The sequence below is a fragment of the Ovis aries genome, chromosome 14 (genome assembly GCF_016772045.2).
Source record: "Ovis aries strain OAR_USU_Benz2616 breed Rambouillet chromosome 14, ARS-UI_Ramb_v3.0, whole genome shotgun sequence".
NCBI classification, from domain to species: domain Eukaryota; kingdom Metazoa; phylum Chordata; class Mammalia; order Artiodactyla; family Bovidae; genus Ovis; species Ovis aries.
Genome location: NC_056067.1, coordinates 1,401,039 through 1,423,681, shown reverse-complemented (window position 1 = coordinate 1,423,681; position 22,643 = coordinate 1,401,039). Strand labels below are relative to the sequence as shown.

Here is a 22,643-nt window from a genome sequence, read left to right as displayed (position 1 = left end):
TTCCTCGGGGAACACGTCTGGAGCTTCTGACAGAGGCAGCACACAACGGCGCCTGGTGTCTGGTGGCTGCCTTCCGTTCAGGCCCAGAGCTGGGCCGCATTCGTTTGCCGGGCGCTGCTACGTCCACGTCTAGTCATTGCTTATCTCCCCGTTCCAGTCCTGGGGTCAGTCACCTCACACCTTCCCACGTCTTGTCTTCTGCCTCTGCTCTCAGCAAAGCTCATTCACATCTGGGTGTTGAATTGCAGATAGCAAAGGTTTCTTAAAGTAGTAATGGCCATACCAGTATTCAAGTAGTGAAATGGGTCGTTCAGTTCGAAAGGTGGGGTGACCTGGAACCCAGGGTTTCTTCTCGGGCCTCTTCAAATCCATTTTCAGCGACTGTTGTTTAGGAGATAGTGGGCCTGGGTGTAGAGTGGAGGTGGGAGAGGGTGAAGAGTAGGAGAAAGGAGAGAGGGGTTGTGGAGGCATTTTGAGTCCCAGCTGTGACTCTTCCTCTGTCTAGGGGCTCTGGGCAGCCATCAGACCTGGACGAGTGTCCTGGAGGGGCCACCCTGTTTCGTGTAAGTGGGGGGCTGAGCTGTGGGTTTAGGCTCCTCGTCACCAGTATCCCCACAAGGGAGAAGTGGCTCCCCAAGCCCAGCTGCTCCGCAGCAATGAGTGGGTTACGCTGCCCGGCTGACACTTTAGCAGTCTTTGAATGAATTAGGACTTCCCAGGTGGCTCAGTGGTAAAGAACCTGCCTGCCAGTGCAGGAGACCTAGGAGACATGAGTTCAGTCCCTGGGCTGGGAAGAGCCTCTGGAGCAGGGAATGGCAACGTACCCCGGTATTCTTGCCTGGAGAATCCCATGGACGGAGGAGCCTGCTGGGCTGCGATCCAGAGGGTCGCAGTCTGATGCGGCTGAGCACATGCAGAGCCCACATGTTTTGTGTGTGATTTTTCGGGTAAAAGCTCCTCGGCCAACTTCAATCTTCAGAGGCATTTAGCTTCTGTTCTCAAAAGGAGCTAAGAACAAAAGGGTCTCAGCCAGAAAGGGAAGCTTAGACCATCCAGCTCTCTCACCTGAATGAAAAAGTGAGGCACAGAGGTGGGGAGGTGACTTCTCAGACGGCTGATTAGCAGCAGAATGAGCACCCCTGCCGTGGGCTCTTTCTCTGACCAGGTACACAGGCTTTGGGACCTGTGTGACCAAGTAAGACCCCAGCCCTCATCCAGCTCTGGGCAGAAGCCACTGGCCTGACCCCAAGAGTCTGCCTAACCCGACAGACTTCCAGTGGGCGCTTCTGACCTTGGTCCTGGTTCCCTTCTTGGTTGCCCAAAACGACCTGAGGCACAGCAGTGTCTTCTCAAATTACTTGCTAAATACAGAGAGAACAGTGATTTTCAGTGGAGAAAATGCAGCTAAACCATGTGATTCACGTTAACGGCAAGGAGAGTGGAACAGATGGACATTCCGTGCCTCCTGATACAATGCACTGAGGACACAGCACCCTTTCTGCAGTCTTCTTGTCAAAAGCGCAGAGCCTGAGTCTGTCATGCGGAAACTGGACGAACGCATGCCAAGCCATGTTCTGCAAAATGACTGCCCTTTACTCAGTCATGGAAGATAGAGACTGAGGAACTGTTCCAAATTAAAGGGGACTAAGGAGAGACTTAATAACAGCCCAGTGTGTAATCCTGGACAAGAAAAACATATGTTACCCAACACACTTTCTGAGAGAAGCTTTTTGGAGAATTGGGTCTCTAGGTTTTTAAGGCTGTTTCTCTGCTACTGAGACCAGGGGCCCGACAGCAGTTCTTACTTTGTAATAGTTTGAAGCAACCAATAAAGATGCCTTGAACATGAAAAAAAGCTTTTCTGACCTTGTATTGTGTTACACTAAGATTGATGACTGGCTTCTCATAAACGATGGAAATCAGAAGACAGTGAAAAGAAAAACTTCCAACGTAGAATTTTCTTAACCTAATGAAAAGAACCTTTAAAATAAAGATGCTGTCAGATAAACAAAAGCTGAGAGAATTTATCACTATGAGGTTTGCACAAAAGGAATCCTACGTGGAAGAATAAGAAGTGTTCTAAAAGGTAAACATGTACTTGAATATAAGTAAGGATTTAAATAAATCGTATATTAATTTTAATTAGATGAATTTTAAATTAAACAAAAATAAGTTTGAAAATTTCAAATTTAAAAATATATGAATGTTGTTTGTTCAAACCAGTGGAAATGACTTTAAAATATATGCCCTATTTTGTAGATGAAGAAACTGGGTCTCAGAGCAGAATAACATTCTCGCCCAGGATCACGTAGCCAGCCAGAGGCAGAGTTGGAGCTAGGATTAGAACCCCGGTCTGCCTTTCCCTGCACTGTCTGGATTCTGGGTAAGCGCTGTTGTAGGTGGTCAGGTTCCCTAATGGGTGGGAGGAGCTTCCTGAAATGGTCTTCCAGGGGAGAAGCTGGCCCTCGCTCACGCCTCCTAGACTCCTGAAGGCAAGGTGTTTCCTCTGGGAATCTGAGTGGGGCCTCCTGACGCTCCCACTGTTGCTCAGCAGCCAGGTCCCCACTTCTTGGGCAGCAGCTGTACTGGGACTGAGCAGAGCAGGCCCTTTCAGAGACTCAGAGCCCACGCCCAGTTCCACTAACTCATGGTCTCACTTGGGAAGCATTCCCGTGGGGTGGGAGGGCTTTGGTACCCCCATCAGTTCAGTTCAGTCGCTCAGTCGTGTCCAACTCTGCGACCCCATGAACCGCAGCACACCAGGCCTCCCTGTCCATCACCAACTCCTGGAGTTCACCCAAACCCATGTCCACTGAGTCAGTGATGCCATCCAACCATCTCATCCTCTGTCGTCCCCTTCTCCTCCTGCACTCAATCTTTCCCAGCATCAGGGTCTTTTCAAATGAGTCAGCTCTTCGCATTAGGTGGCCAAAGTATTGGAGTTTCAGCTTCAGCATCAGTCCTTCTAGTGAATATTCAGGACTGATCTCCTTCAGAATGGACTGGTTGGATCTCCTTGCAGTCCAAGGGACTCTCAAGAGTCTTCTCCAATACCACAGTTCAAAACCATCAATTTTTTGGCGCTCAGCTTTCTTCACAGTCCAACTGTCACATCCACATGACTAACTGGAAAAACCATAGCCTTGACTAGACGGACCTTTGTTGGCAAAGTGATGTCTCTGCTTTTTAATATGCTATCTAGGTTGGTCATAACTTTTCTTCCAAGGAGTAAGCATCTTTTTAATTTCATGGCTGCAATCACCATATGCAGTGATTTTGGAGCCCAGAAAAATAAAGTCAGCCACTGTTTCCACTGTTTCCCCATCTATTTGCCATGAAGTGATGGGACTAGATGCCATGATCTTCATTTTCTGAATGTTGAGCTTTAAACCAACTTTTTCACTCTCCTCTTTCACGTTCATCAAGAGGCTTTTTAGCTCCTCTTCACTTTCTGCCATAAGGGTGGTGTCATCTGCATATCTGAGATTATTGATATTTCTCCCGGCAATCTTGATTCCAGCTTGTGCTTCTTCCAGCCCAGCGTTTCTCATGATGTACTCTGCATGTAAGTTAAATACGCAGGGTGACAATATGCAGCCTTGACTTACTCCTTTTCCTATTTGGAACCAGTCTGTTGTTCCATGTCCAATTCTAACTGTTGCTTCCTGACTTGCATATAGGTTTCTCAAGAGGCAGGGCAGGTGGTCTGGTATTCCCATCTCTTGAAGAATTTTCCACAGTTTCTTGTGATCCACACAGTCAAAGGCTTTGGCATAGTCAGTAAGCAGAAATAGATTTTCTGGAACTCTCTTGGTTTTTTGATGATCCAGCAGATGTTGGCAATTTGACCTCTGGTTCCTCTGCCTTTTCTAAAACCAGCTTGAACATCTGAAAGTTCATGGTTCACATATTGCTGAAGCCTGGCTTGGAGAATTTTAAGCATTACTTTACTAGCGTGTGAGATGAGTGCAATTGTGTGGTAGTTTGAGCATTCTTTGGCACTGCCTTTCTTTGGGATTGGAATGAAAACTGACCTTTTCTAGTTCTGTGGCCACTGCTGAGTTTTCCAAATTTGCTAACACATTGAGTGCAGCACTTTCACGGCATCATCTTTGAGGATTTGAAATAGCTCAACTGGAATTCCATCACCTCCATTAGCTTTGTTCATAGTGATGCTTTCTAAGGCCCACTTGACTTCACATTCCACGATGCCTGGCTCTAGGTGAGTGATCACACCATCATGATTATCTGGGTTGTGAAGATCTTTTTTGTACAGTTCTTCTGTGTATTCTTGCCACCTCTTCTTAATATCTTCTGCTTCTGTTAGGTCCCTACAATTTCTGTCCTTTATTGAGCCCATCTTTGCATGAAATATTCCCTTGGTATCTCTAATTCTCTTGAAGAGATCTCTAGTCTTTCCCATTCACATAATTCCTATCAACTCCTGCCAAAACTGCTTCAAGGCAAGTCCTCAGATCCCCAGCTCTCCATGCCTCTCACTGATTACTACACAGACCTCCCACACTCGGGAAGCCCTCTGATCCCCAGCTCTCGCGATGCCCTCACTGATTACTACGCAGACCTTCCACACTCGGGAAGCCCTCAGATCCCCAGCTCTCGTCATGCCCTCACTGATTACTACGCAGACCTCCCACACTCGGGAAGTCCTCAGATCCCCAGCTCTCCATGCCTCTCACTGATTACTACGCAGACCTCCCACACTCGGGAAGTCCTCAGATCCCCAGCTCTCCATGCCTCTCACTGATTACTACGCAGACCTCCCACACTCGGGAAGCCCTCAGATCCCCAGCTCTCCATGCCTCTCACTGATTACTGTGCAGACCTCCCACACTCGGGAAGCCCTCAGATCCCCAGGTCTCCATGCCTCTCACTGATTACTGTGCAGACCTCCCACACTCGGGAAGTCCTCAGATCCCCAGCTCTCCTGATGCCCTCACTGATTACTACGCAGACCTCCCACACTCAGGAAGTCCTCTGATCCCCAGCTCTCCATGCCTCTCACTGATTACTACGCAGACCTCCCACACTCGGGAAGTCCTCAGATCCCCAGCTCTCCATGCCTCTCACTGATTACTGTGCAGACCTCCCACACTCGGGAAGTCCTCAGATCCCCAGCTCTCCATGCCTCTCACTGATTACTACACAGACCTCCCACACTCGGGAAGTCCTCAGATCCCCAGCTCTCCTGATGCCCTCACTGATTACTACGCAGACCTCCCACACTCGGGAAGTCCTCTGATCCCCAGCTCTCCATGCCTGTCACTGATTACTGTGCAGACCTCCCACACTCGGGAAGCCCTCAGATCCCCAGCTCTCGCGATGCCCTCACTGATTACTACGCAGACCTCCCACACTCGGGAAGCCCTCAGATCCCCAGCTCTCCATGCCTCTCACTGATTACTACGCAGACCTCCCACACTCGGGAAGCCCTCAGATCCCCAGCTCTCCTGATGCCCTCACTGATTACTGTGCAGACCTCCCACACTCGGGAAGCCCTCAGATCCCCAGGTCTCCATGCCTCTCACTGATTACTACGCAGACCTCCCACACTCGGGAAGCCCTCAGATCCCCAGCTCTCCTGATGCCCTCACTGATTACTGTGCAGACCTCCCACACACAACCAGTGACTGCTGTCAGGGCTGCTTACTGACGATGGCTATGTGACAGGTCCCTCCTTCTGACCCCTCAGAAATTCAGCCTGAATGTTCCAGGGAGCAGCTAAACTCTAGAAAAGCCCATGGCTATGGGGCAGGGGAGGGCCACTGTCATGGGACCCAGCCCCACTGATGTGCACTTGAGGAATGTGGTTGGGGAGGGGCACTGGTACATGTCGAGGCAGCTGGGCACAGGCTCTCCTGGCCTCCCGATTGCCTTTCTCCCTAAAGAGCTTCCTGAGCACTGGCCCTCTGCAGGGAGTTAGAGGACAAACAACAAATGAATGAATCAAAATTACTGCCTTGGAGCACTTCTGAAATACTCCTGCTCCAGAGAAGGTGGACTGAGGGGCAGAGCACTAGATTCGTGTCAAACAAACTCAGGGAACCAAAGGTTATCCTGTAAGAGCATCTGCAGCCCTCTCAGAGAGCCGTGGTTTGTAGGCTCTGCAGGCACATCTCAGACACCTGCCCCACAGAAAACCATGCCTGGTGCCCACAGAGCACAATCCACCTGCTTCCTGGGGGCAGAAATTGGCCTCCAGTGTTTTTTTAAAACAGCTTTATTGAGATTTAACTCACATACCCTTCAGTTCACTCTTTTAAAGGTATGAAGTTGGGCTTCCCAGGTGGATTACTGGATAAAGAATCCACCTGCCAGTACTGGAGATTGCAGGTTCGATCCCTGGGTCAGGAAGATCCCCTGGAGGATAGCATGGCAACCCACTCCAATATTCTTGCCTGGAAAATTCCATGGACAGCGGAGCCTGGCAGGTTACAGTCCATGGGGCCACAAAGAATTGGACATGACTGAAGCCACTGAGCATGCATGCATGCAAGGTATAGAAGTCGGTGGTGTTTAGCACATTCACAGAGTTGGGTAATCATCACCACAACCGATTTTGAGAACATTTTCTTCATCACCCCCAAAACAAATCCCATATCCAGCAGCAGTCACCCCTCTTTCTCCCCAGTGTCCCATCCCAGTCTCTTGCAGCCGTAAATCTACTTTCTGTCTTATAGATCTGCCTGTTCTGGTCATTTGCCACAAATGGAATCATATAATTTGCAGCCTTTATGGCTGGCTTCTTTCACTTAGCTCAGTGTCTTCAAAGTTCATCCATGTTGCAGCTTGAACCCACACTTCATTCCTTTTTTATTGTTGGACAGTGTTCCATTGTATGGATATCCTGTATTTCATCTGCTGTTGGGCATCTGAGTCGTTTCCACCTATTGACTATTCTTCATAATGCTGCTAGGAACATTAATGTGCAAGTTTTGGGCATCTGTTTTTCAGAATATACTTACAGCAGCCCAGTTACCAAACAGGAGCCACTGCCCCAGTCGCTGTTCTTGTCAGGGAAAGTGGTAAATCCCGAAAGCAAGCACTGAAGGAATTTGCATCCAGAAGAAGCCTCACACGAGCGGCCCCTCTGGGTGCTGCTCCTAAGCAGCAGAGAGAGACCGGGAAGGGGACTGCTCCTGGCTCACAGTGGAGAGTTTTCTGTAGCTCTCACTCTGCTGTGGAGAAAAAGGAAAACTGTAATAGCAGTTTGTAGGTGGATCCCAGTGTCGGTTTGAACTTCAAAGAGCCTCCATCAGTACCGTCTCCTAGTTGTACAATCAAGATGTTGAAATGGTTGGGCCTCTCTTATCAGTTACTTCCTAGAGAGTATTCAACTCTCCTTTCTTCTATTCAGTGTGTTTCACCCAGCTCTAGTTGCATCTTTGAGGAAAGAACACATGAGTCTCCTAACAGACGAACAGATCGCTAAGTAGAAATGGGCTGGCGGGAGGACGTCCTGGGGCAGAGGATGAAGAGCCAACTGAAGGACCTGCTGGGCACTGGTGAGCAGGCGGAGGGAGGGATGGGAGAGCCTTCTGGGCGGCGGGGGGGGGGGGGGGATCAGGTCTTCCTCAAAAGGCTGGGTGTAGTCACTCAGCTCTTCCTGAGAAGAGACACAAGAAACAGCTAAGGAAAGAGTCCCCTCTACCTCTGACAGAAGCTCCTTAGGGTCGGGCTTCCCAGTGGAGGCAAACCAGGTTTTGCTCAGTTAAGCACCATCAACAGAACTGTGTGAGTGTCCCAATATGTTCACAGAAGTGGCTGTGAAATGGTTCCATTACACTTTGAGGGGGAAGGGAAGAGTTCCGGAAAATGACTGATAAGTGTGAACACCCAGCGCCATGCAGGGAAAAAGCTGGAAAGCACAGAAGCCAAGTTAGCCAAGATGAGCGGAGGCCGGGGTAGAGCTGCCCACAGGTCACCCATACCCATGCAGCTCACTGGATTCCCAGGGCACCCCCTTAGCAAGCGAGTCTCCACCACAGCCACGGAGTTAATGCAGAAGTCCTAAGGAGCTCAAAGCAGCCCCGGGCCCCTAGGGACTCCCACCAGCGCCCACCACAGGCATCAGGCTAACAGGCCTGGCACAGATTTCTGCTCTTCGACCGTGTGTCACCAGCCTCCACAGTCATTCAGTTTGGCTCATCACCCCCACTTCCCACAGCCTGGAGCCCCTGGTGCCGGGCGGTATGTTTCAGTTTGCAAGAATAATATTAAAAGTATCTGTGGCACAAAATTTTTCACAAATTTTGGGCCAAGTAGTCTACACACATTGTTTTGAGTCTGCAAAAGCAAACAAAACAGTGTCATTGCCCACTTTTCAAGCAAATAATTGAATGCTGTGATGATTAATTTTATGTGTCAACCTGGTTAGAAGACGGTAACCAGATGTTTGATCAAGCACCAGTCTAGATATTGTTGTAAAGGTATTTTCTGGATGTGAATAACAGTTTTATCGCTAGACTTTGAGTAAAGCAGATTACCCTCTGTACCTGGGTGGGCTTCATCCATTCCGGTGAAGCTCTTAAAACACAGAGTTCCTGTGGACGAAGAAGGAATTGGGTCTCCACACTGCCTGGGAGCTGGAGACCCCAACATCAGCTGGTCCCTGGGTTTCCAGCCTGCCCACCTGTCCTGCGCATTCCAGACCTGCCAGCACCACTGTCCTGTGAGTCACTCCAACATAAATCTCTCCCTCTATGTACATGCACAGCCTGTTGGTTCTTTCTCTTTATATAGAGTCTTTGTTGGGAACTCCCACAGATGCCCAGGAGAGGTAACATCTCACAAGGTCATACACCAAGGAGGGCTGGCATCCAGACCCAGGCCAGGTCAGCCCGAAGTTGTGCTCTTAACCAACCAGCACAACCACCGTCTCAGCTCTGACTCTGAGGGGCTCAAGTCAGATGATGCGTGGGATCCACCTGTCTGATGGTCCCTGACTCCACAGAGCCTCTCTTGCTAAGAACAGCAGAGATGGTCCCACCCCTTTGGGAGGCAGCACCCCAAGAAGCCACTCCTCAGTCGCTCTTATGTTCCAGGGACCATGCTGCATTATCACCTCTCCAGGGAGATTTTTAGTCTGACGGGTTTCTAATCTCCACCTAGTGCCCTCTATAGGAGGGGCTGTCTAAACCCAGGAAACCCCATTTCCTAGGCCACAGCGCCACCTACTGCTGGTTTATATGGACAGAGCTTCTTTAAGAACCAGCTCAAGCCCTACATCATCCACAAAGCTTTACACAACTGCTATTTCTAGATATAAGGGAAGTTTCTGGAACTTCCAGGAACTACCTGATGTGTCTTTCAGCCTTGTTGATTCCGGCTCATTCTGACAAAACAGGTTTAGATTCCCTAGGTGGTCCTAATGTACCACCACTGTCTCTACCACATTTCTTAGCACTGACTTGAATATTTACTACTTCATGTAAATATTACATGTGAGGCCTGGTTTTCATTATCTGTAACATGAGAATATGCTTTTATAGGCCTCACTTTCCTCACAGGTGCAGGAATTCAGCTATCCCCAACCTTTTGGGCATCAGGGGCCAGTTCCATGGAAGACAGTTTTTCCACCAACTGGGGTAGGAGGGATGGTTTCTGGATGAATAAAGCGCAGTACATTGATTGTGCACTTTTATTTCTGTTATCACATCAGCTCCACCTCAGATCGTCAGGCTTTGGATCCCAGAGGTTAGGGATCCCTGAAACTCACACAGTTGTGATGAAGTTTCAACTGGCACAATGCCTGGCACAGGAGCCACTTGTAATATGACCCTGTCTTACTGGTTCCCTGTGAAATGGCAGGTGTTTTACTGCAAAACTGCAGCATGATTTATGGGTGGAGGTTGGTGTGCTGAAGGCATTGGCTGTTTCTCTCCCTCCCCACGGGTGTGAACTGGAATGCATACAGAGCCCTGGTTTCCACGCAGACATGGGCTCACAGGTACATGGTGGAGACGCACAGAACCAGGTTCTCACCGAGGAGTCACTGAATGCTGGATGTCAAGTCTAGTGACAGCGACCGTAGTCTCAGGGGGAGGAGCGCGGCTTCTCCCCAGCCACGTGCCCACTGCATGGAGAGTGACTCTGTAGACGTTTGTGTGTCTTCCTTATCTCGGTTCCCAGATTCTCTTCTCTGCTTTGAAAACAGGACAGTGGTTTTATAAGCAACGTTTACTCCCTTACCCAGCATGACGCCTGGCCACAAGAAGCCATCCATTAAACAAAACTGGCTTGTGTGGTGAGACGAGCTTGAATCCAAAGACTGGGAACTGGTGAATGTGGCCCCCAACACAGCCGAGCCTGTGCCATTAGATCGCTGTCCATTCGGGCATTTTTCCTGGACTTTGTGCCAAACACAGTTCTAAGTGCGAGAACATAGTCATGCATGAAATGTAGGTACCGTGTGCGAGGGTAGATTTTGCAACTAGATTGGAAAGACGTTCAACACTGATCTACCATAGTGATACGTTCTAGAAAGGAGAGAAAACAGGATGTGATAGGAAGCGAGGTGAAAGAGTCGGCGGTGAGCTCCTCAGAGGATGGAGTGAATGATTCCTCTTCTGGTCCAGACTAGCAGGGAAGGTGCAAAGAGAAAGATCCAGCCCAGAGCTGAGATCTTATCCGGCCTCCGAGGTCGGACCGGTCCAGTAGACCGGATTCCCGATTTGCCCTGCTAGCGATTCCCCAAGAAGACTCGGGCGACTTCCAAAAAACAAAGCGGATGTCCGTCCAAGAGCCTTTACTCCCTGGAGTAGAGTGTCTTTGGGTTGCGGACCACGGGGTATCACATTTGGGCACTCGCCCCGACGGAAGCGAGAACACACACACACACACACTCACTCACACTCACTCACTCACTCCAGCGGGGCTGCCGCCGTCTCGGCAGCATCTGTAAAAATCAACGGCCCGAGGCTAGAGTCCTAAAAGGCAGGCTCGGAAAATGCAGGCCTCCACTTCGCCTCCATCTTGGAAGATGCGGAGGCGGGAGCCCCAGTCCAGGGGCGGAGCCTCGCGAGACCCAAACAAGCCCACGTGTCAGGGGCGGAGCTTCGCCACGGCGTCGCGGCGCGCGTGCGCGAGTGAGCATGCGCGCCGGCGTACCCTTGCCCGGGACCGTAAAGCGCGGAAGGTCGCGTCTCCAGCGTCCCCGGAACCTCACGCCCTCCGCCCCGCCCCCTCCCCGCCCTCACCCCCCCTTCCGGCCCCCAGGACCCCTGGGTCCTCCCGTGCCTGCCGCCCCGCCTCAGCCGAGGCGGCCGCCCGTGAAGTAAAGGGAGGCTCTGGTGAGGACGCCGCTCCGGCCTGCCGTCCGCGCGGGCCTCGGCGGCCCGGGACCCCGCGCCCCCAGCCTTCTCCCGCGGTCTGGCTCCGGTAGCTCCGGCCGGCCCTGGGGAGCCGCGTCCCCGCGTTCCCCCAGCCTCTCTGCGGCTGTGACGCTTCGCAGAGCCGTGCCGAGGCCGGGGCACCGGCCCTGCGGGCGCCCAGCGCGGCCGGGTGACCTCTGTCCCGGCGCCCCTCGGCCGTGCACCGCCCCCCGCCGCGCGTCAGGCTCGTCCACCCGGGTCGTCTCTGCAGGTGGAGTCGTTTTCCCGCGTGGGGACGTGCTTGTGCTTGACCAGCTGGTCAGCTGCTGCAGAGTCGGCAGCGAGGTTACCTGGGAACGTCCAGGGCGGGGCAGGGAGCTTTCTTCTAACGTTTGACCCTTTGGGACTGATGTGCATGGCACTGAGGTTTGAGTGAGGCATCTTCAAGTCTGTTTTCCCCATGCGTTTGTGAGCGTGGTGTACGGGGTGCGGGGCGAGGAGAGAGCCGGACTCAAGGGGCGCTTTTCTCGGGCTAGGGGTTTGGATCAGGTTCTCAAACTTCGTATCACGGGGTGCACTTGTTGAAAGATGCAGCACCGTAGACCAGTAGGAACAGACTCTCCAGAGGAGCCTGTCAGTGTGTGTGTGCGTGTTTTAAACCAGTTGCGGGAGGTGGGCTTTATGCTGAGGGAGGTGTGGGGAATGGTGTGCTGATCCATTTAGCACACCATTAATAGACGCTTCTCACCCAGGGTCCCTCTTGACCAGCAGCCAATTTGTACGGGATGCTGTGACCATGCAGAGGAACAACTCACAGGAGCTGGAGCTGTCTTCTTCTTATCTGTGGAAGCACATCTGAGCATAACCAGAGACAGTTTTGAAGTTGTTTAGCAGAAATTACACACATGATTGGTTTTCAGTCAGATGTGTTTTACTTCATCTTTGACATTTTCCATTTCTTCTCTACTGATTGTGTCTCCTTTGCCCTCAGGCTGTATTTGCTGTTGCTGCCAACCTACTGGAATAGACTCTTGCCTTCCTTACTTTCATTCTTTGCATCCGCTGTAAATCCTTTTATTTGTTCTCACTACTTCACTGACCCTTGAAGGTCATGATGAGCACAAAGTCAAAAATCTTTTTCTTGGTTCTTATCACTCTGGTCTTTTAGTATTATTTCTTTTTGAAACTGAAACGTTATTATGTTTCTAATGCCACCTTTGCTAACCCTTGTGGTTCTGGCCTCCTTTACAGCTACCCTTTTTTAACTCATTTTAATTTAGAGGTAGCATGGAATAATGATTCAATGGCAGACGCTAGTGCTAAACTGGCAGGCTTTCAGTTCAGGCTCTGCTGCTCATCAGTATCGTAGGAGCTTGGATCAGTCATTTCAGTTCTCGGCGCTGCTGTTTCCTCAGGCGTACAGTAGAAATTGTACCATCTCTTTCATGGATGTGTGAGGATTAAATTAGCAGTATACATAAAGCGGTGTCTGGCACATAATAATTACTTATAAGAATATTACCCTTTTGGAAAAAAGTTATTTCATGTTATTTGGCTATCCCCTCACATCTGGGGCCCTAGGCTTGAGATCTGAGTCATCGCTTAATCTTTTTCCCCATCTTCTTTGTTCTTTGTCCTCATTCATTGTATCTCATTCAAGTAGTATTTCCAAGGTGCCTACGGTGAATGCTGAGAAAAGTGCTGATTGAGTTACACCTGGCCCCTGCTCTCAGAGACTTCCAGTATCAAGGACTAAAGGCTCCCACTTTCCGAGTGCTTCTGAGGTGCCGTTTGCCCTGTTTTTCCTGCCCTGTCTGCTTTGGTCTTGCAGCAGCCATGTGAAGTAGAACTCCTAACCCGTGTTACAGATGAGCAGCTCGAAGCACAGAAATTGAATAACTTGCTCAATGTCATACTGTTGATGAGAGGTGAAGGAGATTCTCAAACCCAGATCTATCTGCTTCTAAAATCTTTATTCTCAGATGGGTTCCTGTTTTGCTTCCCTGGTCAGCAAACAGACTGTTACAGAGTGTGGCTGGCTCTGAGCTGGGGGATGTGCAGGGTGTTTAGGGGAACATAGAGGAGTCACCTAACCAACTGTTGGGGGGAGGGTGGGGACAAATAAGATATCACCCAGGCTGAGAGCTGAGGGGATTATCTTTATTTGGCGAGGAGGGGTGGCAGGAACTGCCAGTTAGAAGGTAGAGCTTGCACAGATCCTGGAGGTGGAAGAGGAAGTTCATGCTGGCATGTGTGCAGAATTACAGCAGTTTAGATTTGATGAGAGTGTGAGAGGTGAGAGAAGAGAAATGAGACCAGAGATAAGTGAGCAGACGCGGAAGGGTCTTACACTTCCTCTTAAGGAATGTGACTTTGAGGGCACCAGATAGTCATTGCAAGGTGCAAGCAGGGGCACGAAATAGGGTCTTCATTTTAGAGGTGCACTCAGGCCCCTGTGTGAAGCCTGGGGGGCATCTGGAGAACCGTGGCGCAGGTCAGAGGTGGGGAGCCCCATGGGGAACCTTCCGCAGTGAACTGAGAGAGAGGTTTGTGGTCTGTGCTCAGGACAGGGCAGTGCAGACGGAGAGAAGTAGGTCCGTTGGAGGGAAGTGTAGGCTGTAGGCTTGTCAGTTAGGCCTGGATGATTGCCTGGAGAGAGGAAGTGAGAGAAGGGGAGGCATGCGGGATGACACCTGGGACTCTACTGAGTGGGGTCCCCCGGGGGACAGAGGAAGTGGAGCAGAGTTGGAGATTGAGGAACATGCCTTTACCTTTGAGATGTGCTCAGTCTGACCCGTGGGAGTCCAAGTGGAGGTGGCTCTTCTTCGGCTGGACCTGCAGGTCTGAGCTCAGGGATGGGTTAGGCCGTCAGTCATGGTAGGAAAGGATGTCAGTGTAGACAGGGATGGATGGGGAGAGCAGCTGGCCTCAGGGAGCCCTGAGGGACATCCACACAGAGGGGAGGGCAGAGGAGAGGCTGGTGGGATGTGATAAGGGAGGAGGCTGCCTAGCAAACCAGGGAAGCGTGTGAGCAGGAGGGAGCCTTCAGTGGGCCGGTGGGGTGGCGCCCAGGCTGTGCCCTGGGAAGCAGTAGCCTTTGTGTTCCCCGTGAGAGCGGTGCTGTGGTCTAGTGGGGAAGAAGCCCGACCAGTTTGGTTTAGGAGAGAGTAGGTTGGGCAGAAAGTGAGAAACAAAGTATGAGCAATGCCTATGTACTTACTTATTGTGTACATGTTAAGAAATTTTGCTTAAAACGTTCCTTGACCAACCATGCCATCACCAAGGTCATAAAAGAAAGACTTAGGACACAGGTGATGGCAAACAGGTGGACATCAGGGCAGCTCATTGCTGCAAAAATAACATGAAAATATCATTAACACTGATACTGTGAACTTTGAGTGGAGGGAAATCTTAATTTCATTCTGTTTTTGAGTTTTTGCAATGACCATTGTTTTATAATTTAGAATTTTAGAAATTAAACATAGCTAATTGAAGAGTGTTATGGAGCTTTGCTTTTTCCGCTTAAATCTCCTCGGCAGGCCGAGGGGTACTCGAGCACATTTAAATGCTGATGAGAAGGAGGGAAATGTGAAGTTACATGAAAGAGGAGAACAGCTGATGGAACTCGATTCAAAGGAAGGAGGCAGGAAGTGGGAGCCAGGCCTCTGTGAGGGATTACCTTTGACCTTGTGAAAGGAGGCAGAGATGGTTGCAGATGCAAAGAGGGTTCCAGGAGGGGTCTCAGGAAACAAGATGAGACAGGTTATTTGCTGTGATGAAGGAAGAGAGGACATGAGGTCAGAGGTTAGGAGAGGAGCAGAGTTACAGGTTCAGAAACCAGATGTAGACACAGATGTGCCTGCGCTTAACAGGAAGTAGCCTGGAGCCAGGTAGGGGTGCCTGCTAGCTTACGCCACAGAGGAACAGGGTCTTTTCAAGGATGACTGAGTGGTAATGGTTCAGAAGCTAGGAGGACGCTGACCATACCTCTTGATGGTGAGGCCCGTGGAACAGGGCTGGCCACGTGACTGCCGATGCCCTCAGGAGAGCTCCGTTTCCATTGAGACAGCGGGTAGAGAGAGCATCAGTGATGGTGTCACCAGCCAGGGTTCTTGGCCTCTTTAATCAATAGAAATTGAAAAGAGGCCAGACAAGAGATTCAGACCAGGCTTTATTGGGGCCCCTGCTGTAGCAAAAGAGCGCGAAGACAGGTAACGGTTTCCCTTGCTCACTCCCAAGGGCGTCAGTGGTCTGGGTCCTTATATGGGGTAAGGGTAGAAGCGGGTCCAGGTGTTGGGATTGAGGGGTGCTTGGGTGGTCTGCCCACCCCTTTGGTGGTGGTGTGTGCTGGGTCCACGTGCAGCACCCTGCTTTTGCTCCCCAACACCTGCTTTTGCTCTCTGCTCTTCAGAAGTGGCAGTTGACTTCTTTGGGTCTTTTTCGTATCTTGTCCATAATTTACCCCAGCTGCACACACATATAGTTATTTTTAGTCCTTTATAGTTTTTTTGCATTTTGTTGCTTAAGAAGACGTTTGTTCAGATGTAAGCACTGCGGCAAAGGGTCCCAGGTTCCAGCCTGTCTCATTCCCCCTGAGGGATTCTACACCCTTTACTCTTGAGGGTAAGAGGGCAAAGGCCTCTTCCAGAGTTCCTTCCTGCTGGACAGGGGCTGCAGCCCCTAGCCTACCCTGGAGGTTAGAAGTCCCTCTCTGACTGCTCCGAGGACCTGCAGAGACCTAGGCCACCCTCTGCTGGAAGGGGTTAAGTTCTTGTGCCATCATGAGTCTTAGCTGAAACTGTTGGAGCTTAGAAGACACAAACTTGCCCAGAAGGTAACAAACAAGGGCCAAAAAGAGAACGGTAGTATCCTGTAAGGGGCCTGGGAAGGGAACGAACCAGGTTAACCCTGGGAGGTCTAACTTAACTGTTGACCAGACAGTGGAGACAATATTGCCACCGCTAAAACTGTGAAGCCAGTTGGCCTGGATGTATATTCCCTTAATGTTAACTTCCACCCATGTGATTACATTGGTTAGTTTTCTGTGATTGTGGCTTTCAGTCTGCCCTCTGATGGAGAAGGATAAGAGGCTTCACAAGGAAGCTTCCTGATAGGAGAGACTGACTGAGGGGGAACGTGGGTCTTGTTCTGATGGTTGGGGCCATGTTCGGTAAATCTTTAATCCAATTTTCTGTTGATGGATGGAGCTGTGTTCCCTCCCTGCTGTTTACCTGGGCCAAACTGTGGTGGGGGTAATGAAGATAATCTTCAGAAGCCCCCCACGCATGTACTGTTACACTCAGTGCCCCCACCCCTGCGGCAGGCCAACGTCAGCCCCCGCCCCCGCTGGAGATTGCTGGACACTCACAGGCAAGTCTGGGTCAGTCTCTTGTGGGGTCACTGCTCCTTTCTCCTGGGTCCTAGTGCACACAATGCAAAGGAATAGAGGAAAACAGCGGAATAGGAAAGAGGTCTGTTCAATAAAATTAGAGATACCAAGGGAACACTTCATGCAAAGATGGGCTCGATAAAGGACAGAAATGGTGTGGACCTAACAGAAGCAGAAGATATTAAGAAGTGGCGAGAATACACAGAAGAGCTGTACAAGAAAGATCTTCATGAAAAAGAAAAAAAAAAAAAAGATCTTCATGACCCAAATAACCACGATGATGTAATAATTCACCTAGAGCCAGACACCCTGGAATGTAAAGTCAAGTGAGCCTTAGGAAACATCACTACGAACAAAGCTAGTAGAGGTGATGGAATTCCAATTGAGCTATTTCAAATCTTCAAAGATGATGCTGTGAAAGTGCTGCACTCAATATGCCAGCAAATTTGGAAAACGCAGCAGTGGCCACAGGACTGGAAAAGGTCAGTTTTCATTCCAGTCCCAAAGAAGTTCAGTTCAGTCAGTCAGTCACGTCCGACCCTTTGCGACCCCATGGACTGCAGCACGCCAGGCCTCCCTGTCCATCACCAACTCCCAGAGTTTATTCAAACTCATGTCCATTGAGTCAGTGATGCCATCCAAACATCTCATCCTCTGTCCTCCCCTTCTCCTCTCGCCTTCAATCCCAAAGAAAGGCAGTGCCAAACAATGCTCAAACTACCTCACAATTACACTCATCTTACACGCTAGCAAAGTAATGCTCAAAATTCTCCAAGCTAGTCTTCAATAGTACATGAACCATGAACTTCCAGATGTTCAAGCTGCTTTTAGAAAAGGCAGAGAGAGGAACCAGAGATCAAATTGCCAACATCCGTTGGATCATCAAAAAAGCAAGAGAGTTCCAGAAAAACATCTGTTTTATTGATTATGCCAAAGCCTTTGTGTGGATCACAATAAACTGTGGAAAATTCTGAAGGAGATGGGAATACCAGACCACCTGACCTAAATCTGTATGCAGGTCAGGAAGCAATAGTTAGAACTGGACATGGAACAACACACTGGTTCCAAATAGGAAAAGGAGTACATCAAGGCTGTATATTGTCACCCTGTTTATTTAACTTATATGCAGAGTACATCGTGAGAAACACTGGGCTGGAGGAAGCACAAGCTGAAATCAAGATTGCAAGGAGAGATATCAATAACCTCAGATATGAGGATGATACCACACTTATGGCAGAAAGTAAAGAAGAACTAAAGAGCCCTTGATAAAAGTGAAAAAGGAGAACGAAAAAATTGGCTTAAAGCTCGACATTCAGAAAACTAAGATCATGGCATCCAGTGCCATCACTTCATGGCAAATAGATGGGGAAACAATGGAAACAGTGACAGACTTAATTTTTTTGGCTCCAAAATCACTGCAGATGGTGATTGCAGCCAAAAAATTAAAAGATGCTTACTCCTTGGAAAGAAAGTTGTGACCAACCTAGACAGCATATTATAAAGCAGAGATATTATTTGGCCAATGAAGGTCCATCTAGTCAAGGCTATGGTTTTTCCAGTAGTCATGTATGGATGTGAGAGTTGAACTATAAAGAAAGCTGAGCACTGAAGAATTAATGCTGTTGAACTGTGGTGTTGGAGAAGACTCTTGAGAGTCTCTTGGACTGCAAGGAGATCCAACCAGTCCATCCTGAAGGAGACCAATCCTGGGGTGTTCATTGGAAGGACTGATGTTGAAGCTGAAGCTCCAATACTTTGGCCACCTGATGTGAAGAGCTGACTCATTTGAAAAGACCCTGATGTTGGGAAAGATTGAAGGTGGGAGAAGGGGACAACAGAGGATGAGATGGTTGGATGGCATCACTGACTTAATGGATGTGGGTTTGGGTAAACTCCGGGAGGTGGGGGTGAACAGGGAAGCCTGGTGTGCTGCGGTTCATGGGTTGCAAAGAGTCGGACACGACTGAGCAACTGAACTGAACTGAACTGAACTTCCACCCGTGCTATCACATTCATTCAGGTGCAGCCAGAAGTATTATCTCGCAAATTCCACCTCCTTCTGCCAGCAGGTGGTTGAGAGCTAGACTGTTGTCAAGAAATACATTAGCCAAAGAAATGAGAGGACTTGTCCAATCTGTGCCATCATATAACAAACTGATGAGATTTCTCAGTGTTGCTTCATGATAGGTAAAACCTCCCCATGAAACTGTGGATCTGATGGCCAGCCCTACCTCCACTGAGATCATTCCTAGTGCTCTCTGGGTACAGTGTGAGCCAGAGTGGTCCTGATGCAGATGAAAATCCCACTCACCTTGTAGTCCCTACACTATGTGTTCCTTTAAAGTGAACTTTATCAGTGCATTTATAGTCTGTAGCCTGGCTGGAAAAGCACAGGGCCAGAGTTCCGTAACGTGAGGGTTTGGGTGTCTGCAGAGGAAGGGATGCAGATCTGAATGTCCATCTCACAGTTGTTAGTTGGAGACATCCTTGAAGGACGTAACTGTTGTTGTAACTGAAAACAATGAGGGAACAGCAGACCGTTATGTTGATAATGAAGTGGGTAAAGCTCGACAACATTGAACAAGATGTTCATGTAAGATCCTGCTGAGTGTAGTAGCAAGAATGGCTATTAACAATCTAACCCATTGCACCATTTAACTTGTCTGATGATGCTTTTTAAAAAATATGTAATTGAATTTACTTACTGTTAATTGAAGAATAATCGGCTTTACAGTGTTGTGTTGGTTTCTGCCAAACATCAACATGATTCAGCCATAGACCTGTGTCCCCTCCATCGTTTATTTATGTGAGTGTGTGGCACTGTCAGCTGCAGCATAGGGGATCTTCAGATCTTCACTGTCATGTGGGATCTTAGTTCCCCAGTCAGGGATCAAACCACGCCTCCTGCGATGCAAGGTGGATTCTTAACCACTGGGCCAGCAGGGAAGTCCTGATGCTGCCTGTCTTTTGAATAGGTATCTCAGCTCTTCCACTGGCTTTACAGGCGTTGTTCTTCTGTTGTGACCTGTGGGGTTTCTGGAGGTAAAAGCTTTAGTCTGGACAAGTGTAGCCAGCTAAGAGATCCCTTGCTCTTTGCCAGCAGTGGGAGTGGTTCAGATTACTTTATAGGTGCCTCTCCATATTGGCATTAGTTGGTCTTCAGAGAACCTTTCTTATCAGGGTTTTTGGGTTTTGTTTTGTTTCGGTTTTTTTGTAATTTTTATTTGTTTACTTTTGGCTACACTGGGTCTTCGTTGCATTGGGCGGGCTTTCTCTAGTTGCAGCTGGCGGAGGCTCTCTTGTGTTTGGTGCGTGAGCTTCTCACGGCTGTGGCTTCTCTTGTCGAGTACAGGCTCTAGGCAAACGGGCTCAGTACTCGTGGCTTGTGGGCTTAGAGCTCGGGCTCAGTAGCTGTGGCACACCGGCTTAGCTGCTCCGCAGCATGGGAAATCTTCCCGGACCAGGGATCCAACCTGTGTCCCCTGCATTGGCAGGCAGATTCTTTCTTTCTTTTTTTTTTTTTTCCATTTTTTATTTTATTAGTTTTGGCAGGTGGATTTTTAACCACTAGACCACTAGGGAAGCCCTGGTCACTTTATTTTTTAAGTGATTAAAGTTTTTAAAATTTTCCTTTTATAGGAGTATAGTTAAATTACAGTGCTGTGTTAGTTTCGGGTGTACAGAAAGTGGATCTGATATAAATCTCTGTTCCTTTTCAGATTCTTTTCCCAAATAGGTTATACAGAACATCGAGTAGAACTTCCTGTGCTATATGCTCGGTCCTCATCAGCTTTATGTAATAGTGTGTGTTTGTTAACCCCAATCTCCTAATTTATCCCACCACCCCACATTCCCCCTTTAGTCACCATAAATTTGATTTCTAGATCTGTGAGTCTGTTTTTTGTAAAAAGTTCACTTGTGTGGTTTTCGTTTGTTGTGTTTATTTTGGCTGTGCTGGGTCCTCACTGCTGTGCAGACTTTGCTCTGGTTGCGGCGAGCAGGGGCTGCTCTCTAGGTGGGGTGCTCAGGATGCTCGCTTCGTGGCCTCTCTCGTTACGGAGCTCGCGTTCTAGGGTGCTTGGGTTCAGCACCTGCGGCGTGTGGGCTCAGGAGTTGCGCCTCCTGGGCACACAAGCTCAGTAGTTGTGGTGCCCGGGCTTAGTTGCTCTGAGGCATCAGGGATCTTCCTGGATCTGGGACTGAACCCTTGTCTCCTGTATTAGAGGGAAGGCTTTCCCACTGAGCCTCCAGGGAAGCCCTGTGTCATTTTATGTTGAATCCCGTGTGTGAGTGCTTTCACATGGTCTCTGTCGCTCTCTGTGGGGCTGGCTCCGCTTGGTGTGGTAATCGCGAGGCCCTTCCGTGCTGCTGCAGATGGCCTTGTTCTGTTCCTGTTAGTGGCTGAGGAGTATCCCACTGTATATGGACTGCTGCACACGCCCCTTGTATATGTAGCATATGTACTGCACCGGCTTCATCCTTTCCTCCGTCAGTGGACATTTAGCTCCCTTCCATGTCTTGGCTGTGGTAGATAGTGCTCCAGGGACCATTGGAGGGCGTGTATCTTAGTGACTCAGTTTTCTCTGGTATAAGTCCAGTGGTGGGATTGCTGGATCATACGGTAACTCTATATTTAGTTTTTTAAGGCACCTCCATATTGTTCTCCATAGTGGTTGTGCCAATTTGCATTCCCAGCAACAGTGTAGGAGGGTTCCCTTTTTCTCCACACCCTCTCCAGCTTTTGGAGTTTGTCGGTTTTTTGATGATGGCCCTTCTGACCGGTGAGAGGTGATACCTCACTGTAGTTTTGATTTTAATTTCTCTAGTGGTTAGTGATGCTGAGCATCTTTTCTTGTGTGTTTTTGGCCATCTGTCTGTCGTCTTTGGAGAAATGGTGAGGTTTTCAGGGAGAGAAATGAAGGATTAGAACTGGGGAGACGATGGGGCCTGTGGGGAGGGGCTTACACTAGGACTAACTCTGTGGACAACTTTCCATCTTGAGGCAGAGTCTGACAGGGACCTGAGGCGCGGTGGGCCCCAAAGGATGGTTGGTCCCTGGGACAAGGTCTGTGCCTGCCTTGGTCACGGATCCGAGAGCCCCCCGACGGACGATGGTTCGGGCTGCTGGCAGCGCACAGGTGGGGGGCTGTCGTGGAGGAGGTGGGGGCTTGCGCACCGCGGGCCGCCCTGATGTCTGCTCGGCACCCCCTCTGCTCCTAAGGCCGCCTCTTCCTGTGCGTCCGCGACTCTGTGGTCTGCCTGCAGCTCTGTCTGCAGTTGCCCGAAGCTTGACCAGTTCTCCGTTTTGCTGTCGCATCAATTTTGTTAGAACCCTGCCTTGGTCGTGTGCAGCCTGTGGTGCTGGAGCGAGGAGCAGAGCCTCCTGGGTCAGTTCCTGCCACTGCCCAGGGTTCACAGACGCGGCAGCCTCCAGGCCGGGTCCCTCGGTGTCAAAGGGGGTTCTGGAACTCACTAATCAACAGAAGTTCAGGCGTGGCTTTCTTGGGAGTCGTGCTGAGACATGAGCACGAAAACCAGCAGCAGGGGCCCTTGGTGGCTCCTGGGGAGGAGAGCAGGCTGCCCACCCGCTCGGTGCTGCTGTGCAGGGGGTCCAGTTCCTGCTTCTGCTCCGGGCACCTCAGAGATGGCAGTCTCACGCTTGGGCACCAGCTGCTCCGAGTTTCCCGGCGCTGCCTGCTGGGTCTCCGGCTGTTGACTCTGTGGAACCTTCCACTGTGCTCACAGACACCTCACAGCCTCTGCCATGTCTGATCCTTCTCAGGTTAAACATGGTTGTTTAACCCTCAGACTTGGCCCTCCTCCTTATTTCTCCGTTTTTCCCATTTTAGCATCAGTTGTTGGCAGATAAGTTCTGTCATCTCTGTTTCCCAAGCAATCCAGGCGTTGCTCTGGCTCCGCTGCCG

General features: G+C 49.8%; 1 protein-coding gene across 3 annotated transcripts in view; it reads left to right on the top strand.

The window, feature by feature from the left end:
- The first annotated feature begins 11,111 nt into the window (after nucleotides 1–11,111).
- LOC101115897 (pyruvate dehydrogenase phosphatase regulatory subunit, mitochondrial) overlaps nucleotides 11,112–22,643 on the top strand; it is a 43,335-nt gene continuing 31,803 nt past the window's right edge. Inside the window, exon 1 of one of the 3 annotated variants that reach the window (XM_027977618.3) lies at nucleotides 11,112–11,309. The gene's annotated coding sequence lies outside the window, so the exon portion shown is untranslated. Of the gene's footprint in view, nucleotides 11,602–15,643; nucleotides 21,858–22,643 lie in introns of those variants that run through there. The other 2 variants (XM_027977619.3, XM_060398226.1) reach the window with 2 other exon arrangements.